Source organism: Hipposideros armiger, unplaced genomic scaffold (assembly GCF_001890085.2).
Source record: "Hipposideros armiger isolate ML-2016 unplaced genomic scaffold, ASM189008v1 scaffold_441, whole genome shotgun sequence".
Lineage (NCBI taxonomy): Eukaryota > Metazoa > Chordata > Mammalia > Chiroptera > Hipposideridae > Hipposideros > Hipposideros armiger.
Window position 1 is genome coordinate 1473629 of NW_017731791.1, and position 8514 is coordinate 1482142.

The 8514-nt window shown below is 37.2% G+C and overlaps 1 long non-coding RNA gene across 1 annotated transcript in view; it reads right to left on the reverse strand.

Moving 5' to 3' along the window:
• Positions 1-7416: 7416 nt before the first annotated feature.
• Positions 7417-8514, reverse strand: part of LOC109394853 (uncharacterized) — an 82568-nt gene continuing 81470 nt past the window's right edge. Inside the window, exon 4 of the long non-coding RNA XR_002126531.1 lies at positions 7417-7609. This is a non-coding gene — a long non-coding RNA (uncharacterized LOC109394853). The remainder of the gene's footprint in view (positions 7610-8514) is intronic.

An 8514-nucleotide genomic window follows, 5' to 3' on the forward strand; every position in this document is an offset into this window, starting at 1 on the left:
CATGAAAAGGAAAAACCTTTGGAGGCAGAAGCTCTGTCTCCTATGGTGGTAGAGATCAATACTTTGCCAAACAACAAAACCAAGGTGGCTATGGCAGTTCCAACAGCAACCGTAGCTATGGCAGTGGCAGAAGGCTCTCATTCTGGCCAGAATACAAAGCTTAGCAAGAGGGGGGAGCCAAAGAGATGATAGGGAGGCCACAGGTTACAACGGATTTGTGAACTCAGCCCAGCACAGTGATAGCAGGGCCTAGCTGCAGGCTGGGGGAAAAAGACAAGTTTTAGACAATACTCATGGGTATGAGCAAAAAATTCAACTCCATTTGTGACTAGTTGTATAACAAGTTATTTTCGTTTTTGTTCTGTGGAAACTGTAAAGCAGTCCAACAAAGGATTTTAACATAGGGGTTATTTTTGCATCCAGGCTGTTGATTGCTAAATGTAATAGTCTGATCATGACACTGAATAAATGTGTCTTTTTTAAAATGTGCTGTGTAAAGTTAGTCTACTCTGAAGCCATCTTGGTAAATTACCCCAACAGTGTGAAGTTAGAATTCCTTCAGGGTGATGCCAGGTTCCATTTGAAATGTATTTATTGGGTGTCGGAAAAGTCATGACGCATTTTTGCAATTAAAAACAGAGAAAAAATATGTCACGACTTTTCCGACAACCCAATACAGCCTGCTTGAGTGCAGAAGCCATTGTCTTTAGAAACTTTGGCGTAGCCGAATTGACAGTTACTGTATTGTGACCTGGATTTCACTGCTAAAAGTGTCACCCAAGCACAGTCATGGAATTTATTTGGTTATTCATGACTGTTGGCACATCCTATGCAATGTATCTAAATTGGATTAGAGTACCATATAAAATTATAAATGGGAATGAAGCTTCTGTATCATTCATTATCATGTGCAAGCAATAAACAATTTAGGGGTGACCAGTTAGCTCAGTTGGTTAGAGCATGGTGCTGATAACACCAAGGTTACCGGTTCAATCCCCACATGGGCCACTGGGAGTTGTGCCCTCCCTAAAAGAGTCAGCTATGCCATTGTATCATGAAAACAATGTGTAACCAATGACCATGGCTGTTCCTCAATAAAAATAAAATAAATAAATAAACAACTTAACATCCTCTTGAAAATAAAAACTACAACTGGAAAAGTTAAGAATTTTGAATTTATGGCTATTTGACCCATGGCTCTGTTCAATAGCCATGACTATGGATGCTGAGCTGCAACGGGGGAAAACAATAGCCTTATTAGCTAAAGGTGCCAAAAACTGAGTTTAGGCTTGGAAAGTAACTGAAAAATTAAAGGGGAAATCTTAGCAGCAATGGAACCTCAGAAGGAATGAGACCAAAATTCAGAGCAAAAACTGTACAAATCCCTGGCTGGCAACTGAATTATGTATCAGGCCCTGGTGGGAAAAGTAATCAGAGACAAGAGAGAAGTTTATTTTTTAAATTTAAACAGAACCAGAATTCTGAATTTGATACTTTTCTTAACTGAGGACATTTCATTTATATAAGTAATAAACTGATTTTGACAAAGATACCAAACTAATTTTATGGAGAAATAACAGTTGTCGTTGTGGGGGGTTTTGTTTTTGTTTTTACCAAACAATGTGATAATTATACACAAGTAAAAAAAAGATCTTGGATCTTCACCTAATATCACATACATAACTTGAAATGGAAAACTACTGAACTTCTTGAACACAGGAGAAAAATCTTGCTGATCTTGACTTAGCCAAAATTTGTTTACTATCAAAAAGCATTACTTATAAAAACAAATTGATAGTTTGGAATCCATCATAACTGAAAACTTTTGCTCTTCAAAATTCACAGTGAAGGAAATGAAAACGTATGCCACAGACTGGGAGGGAATATTTTCAAAATATATCCAATGAAAGACACATCTCCAGAATTATATAAAGAACGCTTAAAACTCAATAACAAGAGGACAAGCAACCCAATTTTTTAAATGAGCAAATATTTAGACACTTCACAAAAGACGGTATCCAAATGTCAAATAAGCATGTAAAAAGATGTTCAATATAACTAGTCATTTGAGTAATGCAACTTAAGATACTACCACAGACTGACCAGAAGGGCTAAAATTAAAGGCTGACATAACCAAGGACTAAAGAGGATGTGGAGCAACTGGTACTCTCATTCACAGCTGGTGGGAAATGCAAAATAGTACAGTCACGTCTGAGTACTTTTGAAGTTTTCTTTAAAATTAAATAGACATTTACCATATAACCCAAAATCTCACTGCTAGTTTAGCCAAAAGAAATGAAAAAAAAGTCCACAGAAAGACAGGTACCTAAATGTTCATAACATCTTTGTGCAGAATAGCCAAAAAACTGGAAATATCCAAAATGTCCATCAGCTACAGAAGGGAAAACTTTAGTATATCCGCACAATGGAATAGCAATCAGAAATAAAAAGGATGCTAAGCAAAATAAGTCATACAGAAAAAGTTGAGAACCATATGACTTCACTGATATGTGGAATATAAAACTGAAAGCAACAAAGGAACAAGACAAACAAACGAAGAAACAAAAACTCACAGACACAGACAACAGTTTAGTGGTTACCAGAGGGTAATGGGGAGGGGGGGCCAGAAGAGGGTAAAAGGGATCAAATATATGGTGATGGAAGAAGAACTGACTCTGGGTGGCGAATGTACAATGTGATATATAGATGATGTATTACAGAACTGTACACCTGAAACCTATGTAACTTTACTAACCATTGTCACCCCAATAAACTTCAATTTAAAAAACATATATATATATTATATATATATATATATATATATATATATATATATATATGTTCGACAGCATGGATAAATCTCAAAAGCATTATGCTGAGTGAAAGAAGCCAGACACAAAATACCACCTACCTTATGCCTCCCTTTACATGAAATTCTAGAAAAGGAAACTACAGAGAAAGAAAGGAGCTCCGTGGTTTACTGGGGCTTTGGTGGAAGAAAGGAACTGATTTCAAATGGCCATAAGAAAATTTTAGGGTGATGGACTGTTCTATATCATGATGCTGGTGGCTGTCACATGAGTCACAAATGTCATACATGTATACATGTCACAAAAAAAGAATATATGTCACAAATGTCACATGTATACATTTGCCAAATCTCATAAAAGTACTCACCTAACATTGAAGAATTTTATTGTATGTCAATTACACCTCAATGAAAAACAAAAATTCAAAAGCCTAGGAGTAATAACAGTTGTATAAATCTAAAACGTGCAACAAATACAGTAAAATACCAAATGTTAATAAGTTATTAAATTTGGATGATGGATTAGGAAAGATTCATTACATTCTTTCTATTTCTCTGTATTTTCAAATTTTCTTTGTAGAAATATTTATATATATATATATATATATATATATATATATNTATATATATATATATATATATATATATATATATATTTCTTTACTATCAATCATTTCCACCATTACATATAGTGACTTTTTGAAATAAGTTTGTGGCCCCAGCTAAGACTGAACTGCCATGACTGTTGAAGCTACTGCCATTGCTTTTAAAAAAAATAGTCTCAGGAACAAATAGAAAACCAGGTAGTAAGATCAGTATTGTTATTTTAGTAGTGTGAATGATTCCTTTATTCATTTTTTCTTTCCTTTTCTTTCTTTTTGGTGCCAAATTTGCAGTTTTTTTGTTTTGTTTTGTTTTTTTGGTGTTTTATTTGTTTTGGTGGGTTTCTTTTTAACATGATTATTCAGATTATTTCCCTTTTTTATTTCCTTTTAATTAATCAGTTGGTCATCCTATTTTTAGAAAATAAAGGTGTAAAAAGAACACGTTTCACCTTTCTCACTCTATAAAACAGTTCTCTAAGAAACTGGGTAACTATACAAATATATTAAATTATAGTTGAAAAAAAATTTTTTTAATTAAAAAGAGAAAGAAAGAAAGAAAGAAAGAAAGAAAGAAGGAAGGAAGGAAGGAAACTGGGTAAAGCAGAGAAAATACCAAGGCTGATTAACAATTCAGACTCTTAGTTTAAAAAAAAAACTCTCTGAAGCTCTATGATATATTAAATACTCATTAAAATTAATGAGAATGTTTTTATTCTTACCTGTAAATTTTTTTTTTTAATGCATGGTTTAGATAGGAAAACTTTAGTCTTGCAAGTGTTCTGTAAGTGTTAAGAAGTCTGGAGGGACCATATGAGAGAAAGTGAGAATGTGTAGACTGTGTGAAGAAAAAAAATAGAGTATGATAGGTAAAAAGAAAAAAGATATCACAGCTTTTCTGCTTCTGCCTTTCTACCAGTCTTTCACTAATGTTCTCAAGTGAAACACTCTTCTGAAAGTAAAAAAAAACAATATTTTATTTTATGTCAAATACATAAAAACATATTTTCAGAGAGAGAATTTTCTAATTATCTACTTGTCATGGTGGAAATGATCAATATTTGATGTTGGTGGGGGGGAATCATTTACATCTGTTCATGGTTTCAAGTAAACAATTTTCTTTTTTAAAAAAAATGTATGTTATATATAAAAATTATCATACTTCCTGTTTTCTTTCCCTAACCTAATGGAAGGAAGGAAGGAAGGAAGGAAGGAAGGAAGGAAGGAAGGAAGGAAGGAAGGAAGGAAGGAAGGAAGAGAGAAAGGAGAGTTCTTCTAATTTATTAATGGAGAGGGTTTACTACAGCACTCCCCACAGAACAGAGAAAATAAATACTAATACTGGAGAAATGAGGACTAAAAGAGTAGCTAAGACTGAAAGTTTCTCTCTCAATTTAGACCAATTCTATTGAATTCCCATTCAATGTCATTGTATCCCCTTAGCAAATGATTTTACTACAATGTCTCAAACACAGTCAAAGCACTCTTGAATTCTCTTCGGAAGTCCTTCACTTGTACCTCTGAGGCTGTCAATGTCAAACTAGAAATTCAAGAGCCACTCAGATAACTTTTTCCTTTGACAGTAAACAACTGCTGCTACATTTTACTTGCCTCCTTTTACCAAACAATGTTATCACCAAAAGAGATACAAAAATTCTAACATCAGGGATTTTATATTTGTATATGTGCTATCTCCTTATTAGACAAAACTTTACCACATCTTAGTACTTAGCCAAGAAATTACAGAAAAATCACATGCAAGATACAAATTTTAAAAGTGTGTTATCTACATATAATTTAAAAGATAACATCAAATGCAGTTTCATTGCACACTATGACAGAAAAAAATATTTAGTGAACATGCTATGCAGATGGCATTGGGCTAGGCACTGTGTAACTTAGAGAAATGTATGAGACATGATTCCTATTAAGAGTATTATTTTGTTAAAGAGAAAGATTTGCAGACATAAATCTCTAGGCAGCAGTGTAAGAGGATCATGGGGCAAGTCCATGACTATTGTAGATGGCAAAAGGAAGGTATCAATAAAATACAATGCTGCTTCAGAGGCAGTGATCTCTGTAATCTGTGGACAGCTCTGGGAAGGCACTCAGCATAAATCAGCACTGATTGAAAATCAATGCGTTTTGAGTAGTTTATCATACTGGAAAGGACACAAAATTCAAATCAGCCCCACATTGTGTAGAAGCAGGCTCTGCCAATCTCAAGTTCAGCATTAGTAAAATGAAACTAATACTACTTTCTCATTAAGTCAAACAATATAAACAAAGTGAATCTCAAACATACCAACTGTGATTAAATTAGAAGCTATTGCATTTACCATTATTACCGGGTTTTAACTACCGACTGTGGATTCCTGTCCCATGGAAATCTGCTTATTCTAGGCCCAAATCTCAATTTCACAGTCGTGTAAAATAGAGAATTCTTCTCATCATTGCTGTAGGATTCTTTCTCATGTTTCCCGCCCGCATCAATCTTGGCGTGAAGCACAGGCAACCCCTGACCCTTCTCCTCGACTGCACATTAAAATCCACTGGCTTCTATGCAGAGGTTGTGCCAAGAAATGGCTTGGGGAGAGAAGAGCCGCGTTATCCCCAACTTCTCAAGTTCCAGTCTCTATTAAAGTCCCTCCAAATAATCATGCAAGCTACGTAACAACAGCCAAATTGTATACCAAAGACAGCTTTGAGCTGAATCCCCGCTATCTGTCCTAGAGACTCTGCATCCTGCTAGCTACCAGCGGTGGGTTTGCAAGTGGTCCCAGCTCTACTGTCTGTCACCCGGGCCCTCCTCGGGGGACACTGCTCAGACCTCACCCTGAGATGCACCTCCAGTTCCCCAGGTCTAGTTCAGGGAATCAAGTCACAATCCTACGGCTCTGCCTTATTCCCTGAGGGCTTAGTTGCCGCTTTTTTGCCCTCTTATTTTTAGTTTTTGCTAATAGCAAAAATGTAAGGTTTCCCATAAATTTACCGAAGCTTCCACTCTGGAAAATGTCCCTGTAAACTTTTCACACTCATAGCATCATGTTCTAGGACAGCCCAATCTTTACAATCGACATTCCAAAGTAATTTCTGGGACAGTTTGCTGTAAAGGTACCTCAAAGGTGCACATGTATGAAGAAGTCTTTTCTCCTGGTATGTGGTCGGGCATCGCCAAAAAAATGTCCCAGAAACGTTTAGTTTACCAAATATTGAATATTTTCAGGCATTTTGTCATAGGAACAGACCCCGGCAGACATGAAGCCTTGTATGGTCCTTACAATCAGACCCAACAAACTTCAACTGCTGCTGCTTCTGCACCTCCAAGACCTCCCATGCTATATCATTTCAGCGCTATGTTTCAGCAACAACTCAAATCATCCCCCACTATCTAAGGCACCTTACATCTCCAAAATGTCTCCAATTGCTGGAACAAAGTCCCAATTATTTATGAGCCATCTATCTGGTTTTCAGGAAATTCTGTTTCATCACCTAAAGCCGTTAATAAGAGCTTGCTATATACCAGGAGCAGTAAATTGTGCTTTCCACATACTGTATTATTTAAACCTCAGATAACCCTCATAGGTATTTATCGATATCATCTCCATGTCCCAAGAGAGGAAACCAGGACACAGAGAAGTTAAGAAAATTTCTCAAGTGACAGCCAGAATTCCAAGTTATCCCCTGGTTTTGTACAACGTGGAATTAACAGAATTTGATTAACAATTAAGCTGGCCCTGAATCCATCAAAGCGTGTCTGCCATGTTCCTTCCAAGAAAGATTCTTTTTTATTAAATAAAATTGAGCACCATTCTAAGTCAAATAGCACCTCCGAGCATCCCCTGCATTGGTTTCTCCACAAGAAAATGTCTTGGGCCTCAGCGAGTAACATTTCAAAACACTGAGGATGCATCGATCTTTATCAGAAACATCCAGAGTCCAACAGACTATCCCATTGAATCTTTAGAACTGAACTCATAGTGAGTCCCACAACTTACCCAAAAATGGCATCGGTCCTCCCAGGAGCACCTTGTCTCAGGTGTGGCCAACTCGATTACCTTGCATCAATCACCCTGCAGTAATTTCAGCCACAGTGAGGAGACACTTCTGGTTCAACCTGGGGCTCATCTGGTTCATCTAGTTCAGTAATTCCATACAATAAAATATGTCTCAGATGAGAGCCAAAGCCGCCTCCCACCTAAAAAAAACAAAAAAAATTGAAAACTTGACGTAAGTCCTGTTTCTATGATTTTGTGATAGTTAAAAGGCTATTTTACAATTTCACTGTGTTCCTTAGTATGGCAGCTAATTTTATGTGTCAGCTTGTCTGTGCTAAGGGATGCTCAGATAGCTGGTAAAACATTATTTCTGCATATATCTGTGAGGGTTTGGGGAAGAGATTAGCATTGGAATCAGTAGAATTAAGAAGGGAGGCTCTCACCTATGTGAGTGGGCATAATCCAATCTGTTGAGAGCCCAAATAGACCAAAAAGGCAAAAGATGGAAAAATCTCTCTTTCTTCATGAACTGGGACATCAGAGCCTAGTTCTCCAGCCTTTGGACCCATGGGCTTACACCACTGGCCCCCGGTTCTCAGGCCTTAGGTTCTTAGGCCTCAGACTGTGACTTACACATCGCACTGCAGCCCCAACAATTCTCAGGCCTTCCGACATGCCCTGAATCACACCACCAGCTTTCCCGGTTCTCCAGCTCGCAGATGGCAGAATAGGGGCTCTTGGCCTCCATAAATAGGGGAGACAATTCCTACAATAGATCTCCACTTCTATCTAGCTCTATATACAGTTGACCCTTGGACAACACAGGTTTGATTTTTACGCGGACTTTTTTCACTACATTTAGTCAGCCTTTCCTATTGGCTGGTTTCTCATCCACAGATTCAACAAACTGCGCAGCGAACACAGTATTTTCACATTCACAACCGCAGGTTCCCAGCCTCAGACTGAAAGCACCTTATAGTTGGCTGAATCCGCGGATGTGAAGAGTCTGAAGAGTTGACTGTAGTTAAGTTTGGGGGAAATCAAAAGTTATATGTGGATTTTCAACTGCATGGGAGTTGACGACTCTAGGCCTCCCCCCACCCCC